Source organism: Schistocerca serialis, chromosome 12, assembly GCF_023864345.2.
Source record: "Schistocerca serialis cubense isolate TAMUIC-IGC-003099 chromosome 12, iqSchSeri2.2, whole genome shotgun sequence".
NCBI lineage: Eukaryota > Metazoa > Arthropoda > Insecta > Orthoptera > Acrididae > Schistocerca > Schistocerca serialis.
In genome coordinates this window covers 197,860,429-197,872,925 of record NC_064649.1, presented here as the reverse complement: position 1 = coordinate 197,872,925, position 12,497 = coordinate 197,860,429, and positions in this window count along the sequence as shown.

Sequence of the window (12,497 nt, the reverse complement as noted above, 5' to 3'; positions counted from 1 at the left end):
TGGACCTTCTTATTGATGAGGAAATACAGAAATTGCATCGGAATTAAATAGAAAATGCACAATGCCGACTTAAGTACAAGAAGACTGACCCATCCTATTGTCTATGTTTTGAACCATTCCTGTGACGCTTGTTATAGATTCCGATGCTTCACTTCAGGTTTACTGTGTCCCTCTGACCTTCTTATTGACGATGAAACACAGAAATTGCATCGGAATTAAATAGAAAAGTCACAATGCTGACCTAAGTACGAGAAGACTGTCTCTTCTTACTGTCTATGATTTGAACCATTCCTGTGACACTAGTTATTGATTCCGATGCTTCACTTCAGGTTTACTGTATTTCGTGGACCTTCTTATTGACGATGAAACAAAGAAATTTGATCGGAGTAAGATACAAAAGGCACAATTCCGTTTTAAGTACAAGAAGGCGGACTCTTCTTCCTGTCTATGTTTGAACAATTCCTGTGACACTAGTTATAGATTCCGATGCTTCAGTTCAGGTTTACTGTATCCCTCTGACCTTCTTATTGACGATGAAACACTGAATATGCATTGGAAGTAAATAGAAAAGGCACAATGCCGACTTAAATATAAGAAGACTGACTCTTCCTAATGTCTACGTTTTGAACCAGTCCTGTGACACTTATTACACATTCCGATGCTTCACTTCAGGTTTACTGTATCCATCTGACCTTCTTATTGGCGATGAAACACAGAAATTGCATCGGAATTAAATGAAAAAGGCACAATGGCGACTTAAGTACAAGAAGACTGACTCTTCCTAATGTCTATGTTTTGAACCATTCTTGTCATACTAGTTATAGATTCCCATGCTTCACTTCAGGTTTACTGTATACCTCTGACCTTCGTATTGACGATGAAACTCAGAAATTGCATCGGAAATAAATACAAAATGCACAATGCCGACTTAAGTACAAGAAGACTGACTCTTCCTACTGTCAATGTTTTGAACCATTCCTGTGACACTAGTTATAGATTCCGATGCTTCACCACAGGTTTACTGTATCCCTCTGACCTTCTTATTGACGATGAAACACAGAAATTGCATCGGAATTAGATGCAAAATGCACAATGCCGACATAGGTACAAGAAGACTGATTCTTCTCATTGAATATGTTTTGAACTATTCCTGTGACACCACTTATAGATTCCGATGCTTCACTTCAGGTTTACTGTATCCCTCTGACCTTCTTATTGATGATGAAACACAGAAATTGCATCGGAAATAAATACAAAAGGCACAATGCCGACTTAGGTACAAGAAGACAGACTCTTCCTACTGTCTATGTTTTGAACCATTCCTGTGACACTAGTTATAGATTCCGATGCTTCACTTCAGGTTTACTGTATCCCGTGGACCTTCTTATTGACAATGAAACACAGAGATTGATATCGGAATTAAATAAAAATGCACAATGCCGAATTAAGTACCAGAAGACTGACTCTTCTTACTGACTATGTTTTGAACCATTCCTGTGACACTAGTTATGGATTCCGATGCTACACTTCAGGGTTACTGTATCCCTCTGATCTTCTTATTGACGATGAAACACCGAAATTGCATCGGAATTAAATGCAAAAGGCACAATTCCCACTTAAGTACAAGATGACTGACTCTTCCTATTCTCTATGTTTAGAACCATTCCTGTGACACCAGATATAGATTCCGATGCTTCACTTCAGGTTTACTGTGTCCCTCTGACCTTCTTATTGACGAAGAAACACAGAAATTGCAACGGAATTAAATAGAAAAGGCACAATGCCGACTTAAGTACAAGAAGACTGACTCTTCTTACTGTCTATGATTTGAACCATTCCTTTGACACTAGTTATAGATTCCGATGCTTCACTTCAAGTTTACTGTATCCCTTGGACCTTCTTATCGATGAGGAAATACAGAAATTTCATCGGAATTAAATAGAAAATGGACAATGCCGACTTAAGTACAAGAAGTCTGACCCATACTATTGTCTATGTTTTGAACCATTCTTGTGACGCTAGTTATAGATTCCGATGCTTCACTTCAGGTTTACTGTGTCCCTCTGACCTTCTTATTGGCGATGAAACACAGAAATTGCATCGGAATTAAATAGAAAAGGCACAAAACCGAGTTAAGTACAAGAAGACTGACTCTTCTTACTGACTATGATTTGAACCATTCCTGTGACACTAGTTATAGATTGCGATGCACACCTCAGGTTTACTGTATCCCTTGGACCTTCTTATTGACGATGAATGACAGAAATTGCATCGGAATTAAATTCAAAAGGCACAATGCCGACTTAAGTACAAGAAGACTGACTCTTCTTACTGACTATGTTTTGAACCATTCCTGTGACACTAGTTATAGATTCCGATGCTTCACTTCAGGTTTACTGTACCCCTCTGACCTTCTTATTGACAATGAACCACAGAAATTGCATCGGAATTAAATTGTAAAGGCACAATGCCGACTTAAGTACAAGAAGATTGACTCTTCTTACTGACTATGATTTGAACCATTCCTGACATACTAGTTATAGATTCCGATGCTTCACTTCAGGTTTACTGTATCCCTCTGACCTTCTTATTGACGAAGAAACACAGAAATTGCATCGGGATTAAATGCAAAATGCACAATGCCGACTCAAGTACAAGAAGACTGACTCTTCCTACTGTCTATGATTTGAACCATTCCTGTGACTCTAGTTATAGATTCCGATGCCTCACTTCAGGTTTACTGTATCCCTCTGACATTCCTATTGACGATGATACACAGACATTGCATCGGAATTAAATAGAAAGGGCACAATGCTCACTTAAGTACAAGAAGACTGACCCTTCTTAATGTTTACGATTTGAACCATTCTTGTGACACTAGTTATAGATTGCGATGCTTCACTTCAGTTTTACTGTATCCCTTATACCTTCTTATTGACGATTAAACACAGAAATTGCATCGGAATTAAATACAAAAGGCACAATGCCAACTTAAGTACAAGAAGACTGACTCTTCTTACTGACTAGGTTGTGAACCATTCCTGTGTCACTAGTTATAGATTCCGATGCTTCACTTCAGGTATACTGTATCCCTCTGACCTTCTTATTGACAATGAAACACAGAAATTGCATCGGAATTAATTAGAAATGGCACAATGCCGACTTAAGTACAAGAAGACTGACTTTTCTTACTGACTAAGTTTTGAACCATTCCTGTGACACTAGTTACAGACTCCGATGCTTCACTTCAGGTTTACTGTAACCCTTGGACCTTCTTATTGACGATGAACAATCGAAATTGCATCGGAATGAAATACGAAAAGCACAATGCCGACATAGGTACAAGAAGACTGATTCTTCTTACTGAATATGTTTTGAACCATTCCTGTGACACCACTTATACATTCCGATGCTTCCTTTCAGGTTTACTGTATCCCTCTGACCCTCTTATCGACGATGAAAAGCAGAAATTGCATCGAAATTAAATACAGAATGCACAATGCCAAGTTAAGTACAAGAAGACCGACTCTTCTTCCTGTCTAAGTTTTGAACCATTCCTGTGACACTACTTATAGAATCCGATGCTTCTCTTCAGATTTGCTGTATCCCATGGACCTTCTTATTGACGACGAAACACAGAAATTGCATCGGAATTAAATAGAAAAGGCACAATGCCGACTTAAGTACAAGAAGACTGACTCTTCTTACTGACTATGTTTTGAACCATTCCTGTGACACTAGTTATAGACTCCGATGCTTCCCTTCAGGTTTACTGTATCCCTCTGACCTTCTTATTGATGATGAAACGCAGAAATTGCATCGGAATTAAATACAAAAGGCACAATGCCGACTTAAATACAAGAAGGCTGACTCTTCCTAATGTCTACGTTTTGAACCAGTCCTGTGACACTTATTACACATTCCGATGCTTCACTTCAGGTTTACTGTATCCATCTGACCTTCTTATTGGCGATGAAACACAGAAATTGCATCGGAATTAAATAGAAAAAGCACAATGCCGACTTAAGTACAAGAAGACTGACTCTTCCTAATGACTATGCTTTGAACCATTCCTGTCATACTAGTTATAGATTCCCATGCTTCACTTCAGGTTTACTGTATACCTCTGACCTTCGTATTGACGATGAAACTCAGAAATTGCATGGGAAATACATACAAAATGCACAATGCCGACTTAAGTACAAGAAGACTGACTCTTCCTACTGTCTATGTTTTGAACCATTCCTGTGACACTAGTTATAGATTCCGATCCTTCACTTCAGGTTTACTGTATCCCGTGGACCTTCTTATTGACGATGAAACACAGAGATTGATATAGGAATTAAATAAAAATGCACAATGCCGAATTAAGTACCAGAAGACTGACTCTTCTTACTGACTATGTTTTGAACCATTCCTGTGACACTAGTTATAGATTCCGATGCTTCACCACATGTTTACTGTATCCCTCTGACCTTCTTATTGACGATGAAACACAGAAATTGCATCGGAATTAAATGCAAAATGCACAATGCCGACATAGGTACAAGAAGACTGATTCTTCTCATTGAATATGTTTTGAACCATTCATGTGACACCACTTATAGATTCCGATGCTTCACTTCAGGTTTACTGTATCCCTCTGACCTTCTTATTGATGATGAAACACAGAAATTGCATCGGAAATAAATACAAAAGGCACAATGCCGACTGAAGTACAAGAAGACAGACTCTTCCTACTGTCTATGTTTTGAACCATTCCTGTGACACTAGTTATAGATTCCGATCCTTCACTTTAGGTTTACTGTATCCCGTGGACCTTCTTATTGACGATGAAACACAGAGATTGATATAGGAATTAAATAAAAATGCACAATGCCGAATTAAGTACCAGAAGACTGACTCTTCTTACTGACTATGTTTTGAACCATTCCTGTGACACTAGTTATGGATTCCGATGCTACACTTCAGGGTTACTGTATCCCTCTGATCTTCTTATTGACGATGAAACACCGAAATTGCATCGGAAATAAATGCAAAAAGCAAAATGCCGACTTAAGTACAAGATGACTGACTCTTCCTATTCTCTATGTTGTGAACCATTCCTGTGACACCAGATATAGATTCCGATGCTTCACTTCAGGTTTACTGTGTCCCTCTGACCTTCTTATTGACGAAGAAACACAGAAATTGCAACGGAATTCAATAGAAAAGGCACAATGCCGACTTAAGTACAAGAAGACTGACTCTTCTTACTGTCTATGATTTGAACCATTCCTGTGACACTAGTTATAGATTCCGATGCTTCACTTCAAGTTTACTGTAACCCTTGGACCTTCTTATTGACGACGAAATACAGAAATTGCATCGGAATTAAATTGAAAAAGCACAATGCCGACTTAAGTACAAGAAGACTGACCCATCCTATTGTCTATGTTTTGAACCATTCCTGTGACGCTAGTTATAGATTCCGATGCTTCACTTCAGGTTTACTGTGTCCCTCTGACCAACTTATTGACGATGAAACACAGAAATTGCATCGGAATTAAATAGAAAAGTCACAATGCTGACTTAAGTACGAGAAGACTGTCTCTTCTTACTGTCTATGTTTTGAACCATTCCTGTGACACTAGTTATAGATTCCGATGCTTCACTTCAGGTTTACTGTATCCCGTGGACCTTCTTATTGACGATGAAACAAAGAAATTTGATCGGAGTAAAATACAAAAGGCACAATTCCGTTTTAAGTACAAGAAGGCTGACTCTTCTTCCTGTCTATGTTTGAACAATTCCTGTGACACTAGTTATAGATTCCGATGCTTCACTTCAGGTTTACTGTACCCCTCTGACCTTCTTATTGACAATGAAACACAGAAATTGCATCGGAATTAAATTGAAAAGGCACAATGCCGACTTAAGTACAAGAAGATTGACTCTTCTTACTGACTATGTTTTGAACCATTCCTGACATACTAGTTATAGATTCCGATGCTTCACTTCAGGTTTACTGTATCCCTCTAACCTTCTTATCGACGATGAAAAACTGGAATTGCATCGAAATTAAATACAGAATGCACAATGCCGAGTTAAGTACAAGAAGACCGACTCTTCTTCCTGTCTATGTTTTGAACCATTCCTGTGACACTAGTTATAGATTCCGATGCTTCTCTTCAGATTTACTGTATCCCATGGACCTTCTTATTGACGACGAAACACAGAAATTGCATCGGAATTAAGTAGATAAGGCACAATGCCGACTTAAGTACAAGAAGACTGACCCTTCCTACTGTGTATGTTTTGAACCATTCCTGTGACACTAGTTATAGATTCCGATGCTTCAGTTCAGGTTTACTGTATCCCTCTGACCTTCTTATTGACGATGAAACACTGAATATGCATTGGAAGTAAATAGAAAAGGCACAATGCCGAGTTAAGTACAAGAAGACTGACTCTTCTTACTGACTATGATTTGAACCATTCCTGTGACACTAGTTATAGATTGCGATGCACACCTCAGGTTTACTGTATCCCTTGGACCTTCTTACTGACGATGAATGACAGAAATTGCATCGGAATTAAATTCAAAAGGCACAATGCCGACTTAAGTACAAGAAGACTGACTCTTCTTACTGACTATGTTTTGAACCATTCCTGTGACACTAGTTATAGATTCCGATGCTTCACTTCAGGTTTACTGTACCCCTCTGACCTTCTTATTGACAATGAAACACAGAAATTGCATCGGAATTAAATTGAAAAGGCACAATGCCGACTTAAGTACAAGAAGATTGACTCTTCTTACTGACTATGTTTTGAACCATTCCTGACATACTAGTTATAGATTCCGATGCTTCACTTCAGGTTTACTGTATCCCTCTGACCTTCTAATTGCCGATGAAACACAGAAATTGCATCGGGATTAAATGCAAAATGCACAATGCCGACTCAAGTACAAGAAGACTGACTCTTCCTACTGTCTATGATTTGAACCATTCCTGTGACTCTAGTTATAGATTCCGATGCCTCACTTCAGGTTTACTGTATCCCTCTGACATTCCAATTGACGATGATACACAGAAATTGCATCGGAATTAAATAGAAAGGGCACAATGCTGACTTAAGTACAAGAAGACTGACCCTTCTTAATGTTTACGATTTGAACCATTCTTGTGACACTAGTTATAGATTGCGATGCTTCACTTCAGTTTTACTGTATCCCTTATACCTTCTTATTGGCGATGAAACACAGAAATTGCATCGGAATTAAATACAAAAGGCACAATGCCGACTTAAGTACTAGAAGACTGACTCTTCTTACTGACTAGGTTGTGAACCATTCCTGTGTCACTAGTTATAGATTCCGATGCTTCACTTCCGGTATACTGTATCCCTCTGACCTTCTTATTGACAATGAAACACAGAAATTGCATCGGAATTAATTAGAAATGGCACAATGCCGACTTAAGTACAAGAAGACTGACTTTTCTAACTGACTAAGTTTTGAACCATTCCTGTGACACTAGTTACAGACTCCGATGCTTCACTTCAGGCTTACTGTATCCTTAGACCTTCTTATTGACGATGAACAATCGAAATTGCATCGGAATGAAATACGAAAAGCACAATGCCGACATAGGTACAAGAAGACTGATTCTTCTTACTGAATATGTTTTGAACCATTCCTGTGATACCACTTATACATTCCGATGCTTCACTTCAGGTTTACTGTATCCCTCTGACCTTCTTATTGACGATGAAACACAGAAATTGCATCGGAATTAAATAGAAAAGGCACAATGCCGACTTAAGTACAAGAAGACTGACTCTTCTTACTGACTATGTTTTGAACCATTCCTGTGACACTAGTTATAGTTTCCGATTCTTCACTTCAGGTTTACTGTATCCCTTGGACATTCTTATTGGCGATGAAACACAGAAATTGCATCGGAATTAAATACAAAATGCACAATGCCGACTTAAGTACATCTAGACTGACTGTTCCTACTGTCTATGTTTTGAACCATTCCTGTGACACTAGTTATAGATTACGATGATTCACTTCATGTTTACTGTATCCCTCTGACCTTCTTATTGACGATGAAACACAGAAATTGCATCGGAATTAAATAGAAAACGCACAATGCCGACTTAAGTACAAGAAGACTGACTCTTCCTACTCTTTATGCTTTGAACCATTCCTGTGACACAACTTATAGATTCCGATGCTACACTTCAGGTTTACTGTATCCCTCTGACCATCATATTGACGATGAAACGAAGAAATTGCATCGGAATTAAATACAAAGGGCACAATGCCGACTTAAGTACAAGAAGACTGTCTCTTATTACTGTCTATGTATTGAACAATTCCTGTGACACTAGTTATAGATTCCGACGCTTCACTTCAGGTTTACTGTGTCCCTTGGACCTTCTTATTGACGACGAAACACAGAAATTGCATCGGAATAAAATTGAAAATTCACAATGCCGACTTAAGTACAAGAAGACTGACTCTTCTTACTGACTAGGTTTTGAACCATTCCTGTGATACTAGTTATAGATTCCGATGCTTCACTTCAGGTTTACTGTATCCCTTGGACCTTCTTAATGACGATGAAACACCGAAATAGCATCGGAATTAAATACGAATCGCACAATGCCGACTTAAGTGCAAGAAGACTGACTCTACTTACTGACTTCCTTCGAACCATTCCTGTGACACCTCTTATGGAATCCGAAACTTTACTTCAGGTTTACTGTATCCCTCTGACCTTCGTAGTGACGATGACACACAGAAATTGCATCGGAATTAAATAGAAAAGGCATAATGCCGACTTAAGTACAAGAAGACTGACTTTTCTTACAGTCTTTGTTTTGAACCATTCCTGTGACACTAGTTATAGATTCCGATGCTTCACTTCATGTGGACTGCATCCCTTGGACCTTCTTATTGACAATGATACACAGAAATTCCATCGGAATTAAATTGAAAAGGCACAATGCCGACTTAAGTACAAGAAGACTGAGTCTTTTTACTGACTATATTTTGAACCATTCCTGTGACACTAGTTATAGATTGCGATGCTTCACTTCAGGTTTACTGTATCCCTTATACCTTCTTATTGACGATGAAACACAGAAATGGGATCGGAAGTAAATACAAAAGGCACAATGCCGACAAAGATACAAGAAGACTGACTGTTCTTACTGAATATGTTTTGAACCATTAATGTGACACTAGTTATAGATTCCGATGCTTCACTTCATGTTTACTGTATCCCTCTGACCTTCTAATTGACGATGCAACACAGAAATTGCATCGGAATTAAATACAAAAGGCACAATGCCGACTTAAGTACAAGAATACTGACTCTTTCTACTCTCTATGCTTTGAACCATTCCTGTGACACTAGTTATAGATTCCGATGCTTCACTTCAGGTTTACTGTATCCCTCTGATCTTCTTATTGACGATGAAACAAAGAAACTGCTTCGGAATTCAATACAAAAGTCACAATGCCGACTTAAGTACAAGATGACTGACTCATATTACTGTCTATGTATTGAACCATTCTTGTGACACTAGTTGTAGATTCCGACGCTTCACTTCTAGTTTACTGTATCCCTTGGACCTTCTTATTGACGACGAAACATTGAAATTGCATCGGAAATAAATAGAAAAGGCACAATGCTGACTTAAGTACAAGAAGACTGACTCTTCCTATAGTCTATGTTTTGAACCATTCCTGTGACACTAGTTATAGATTCCGATGCTTCCCTTCAGATTTACTGTATCCCTCTGACCTTCTAATTGACGATAAAACACAGAAATTGCATCGGAATTAGATACAAAAAGCACAATGCCGACTTAAGTACAAGAGTACTGACTCTTCTTAATGTCTATGTTTTGAAACATTCCTGTGACACTAGTTATAGATTCCGATGCTTCCCTTCAGGTTTACTGTATCCCTCTGACGTTCTTATTGACGATGAAACGAAGAAATTGCATCGGAATTAAATACAAATGCACAATGCGGAGCTAAGTACAAGAAGACTGACTCTCCCTACTGACTATGTATTGAACCATTTCTGTGACACTAGTTATAGATTCCGATGCTTCACTTCAGGTTTACTGTATCCCTTGGACATTCTTATTGACGATGAAACACAGAAATTGCATCGTAATTAAATAAAAAGGCGCAATGCCGAATTAAGTACAAGAAGACTGACTCTTCTTATCGACTATGTTTTGAACCATTCCTGTGACACTAGTAATAGATTCCGATGCTTCACTTCATGTTTACTGTATTTCTCTGACCTTCTCATTGATGATGAAACACAGAAATTGCATCGGAATTAAATACAAAAGGCACAATGCCGACATAAGTACAAGAAGACTGACTCTTCCTACTCTATATGCTTTGAACCAATCCTGTGACACTAGTAATAAATTCCGATGCTTCACTTCAGGTGTACTGTATCCCGCTGACCTTCTTATTGAGGATGAAACGAAGAAATTGCATCGGAATTAAATACAAAAGGCACAATGCCGACTTAAGTAAAAGAAGACTGACTCTTATTACTGTCTATGTATTGAACCATTCCTGTGACACTAGTTATAGATTCCGACGCTTCACTTCAGGTTTACTGTATCCCTTGGACCTTCTTATTGACGACGAAACACAGAAATTGCATCGGAATTAAACAGAAAAGGCACAATGCCGAATTAAGTACAAGAAGACTGACACTTCTTGCTGACTATGTTTGAACCATTCCTGTGACACTAGTTATAGATTCCGATGCTTCACTTCATGTTTACTGTATCCCTCTGACCTTCTAATTGACGATAAAACACAGAAATTGCATCGGAATTAAATACAAAAGGCACAATGCCGACTTAAGTACAAGAAGACTGGCTCTTCCTACCGTCAATTTTTTGAACCATTCATGTGACACTAGTTATAGATTCCGATGCTTCACTTCAGGTTTACTGTATCCCTTGATGCTTCTTATTGACATTGAAACGCAGAAATTGCATCGGAATTAAATAGAAATGGCACAATGCCGACTTAAGTACAAGAAGACTGACTCATCTTACTGAATGTGTTTTGAACCATTCCGGTGACACTAGTTATAGACTCCGATGCTTCACTTCAGGTTTACTGTATCCCTCTGACCTTCTTATTGATGATGAAACACAGAAATTGCATCGGAATTAAACAGAAAAGGCACAATGCCTAATTAAGTACAAGAAGACTGACACTTCTTGCTGACTATGTTTTGAACCATTCCTGTGACACTAGTTATAGATTCCGATGCTTCCCTTCAAGTTTACTTTATCCCTCTGACTTTCTTATTGACGATTAAACACAGAAAGTGCATGGAATTAGATACAAAAAACACAATGCCGATCTAAGTACAAGAGTACTGACTCTTCTTAATGTCTATGTTTTGAAACAATCCTGGGACACTAGTTATAGATTCAGATGCTTCGCTTCAGGTTTACTGTATCCCTTGGACCTTCTTATTGACGACGAAACACAGAAATTGCATCGGAATTAAATAGAAAAGGCACAATGCCGACTTAAGTTCAAGAAGACTTACTCTTCCTACTCTCTATGCTTTGAACCATTCCTGTGACACTAGTTATAGATTCCGATGCTTCACTTCTGGTTTACTGTATCCCTTGGACCTTCTTGTTGACGATGAAACACCGAAATTAAATCGGAATTAAATACGAAAGACACAATGCCGACTTAAGTACCAGAAGACTGTTTCTACTTACTGACTTTGTTCGAACCATTGCTGTGACACCACTTATAGATTCCGATGCTTCACTTCAGGTTTACTGTATCGCTCTGACCTTCTTAGTGACGATGAAACACAGAAATTGCATCGGAATTAAATAGAAAAGGCACAATGCCGACTTAAGTACAACAAGACTGACTCTTCTTACTGTCTTTCTTTCGAACCAGTCCTGTGACACTAGTTACAGATTCCTATGCTTCACTTCATGTGGACTGCATCCCTTGGACCTTCTTATTGACGATGAAACACAGAAATTGCATCGGAATTAAATAGAAAAGGCACAATGCCGACATAAGTACAAGAAGACGGCCTCTTTTTACTGACTATATTTTGAACCATTCCTGTGACACTAGTTATAGATTTCGATGCTTCACTTCATGTTTATTCTATCCCTCTGACCTTCTTATTGACGATGCAACACAGAAATTGCATCGGAATTAAATAGAAATGGCACAATGCCGACTTAAGTACAAGAAGACTGACTCTTCTTACTGAATATGCTTTGAACCATTCCTGTGACACTAGTTATAGACTCCGATGCTTCACTTCAGGTTTACTGTATCCCTCTGACCTTCTTATTGATGATGAAACACAGAAATTGCATCGGAATTAAATAGAAAAAGCACAATGCCGAATTAAGTACAAGAAGACTGACTCTTCTTATTGACTATGTTATGCACCATTCCTGTG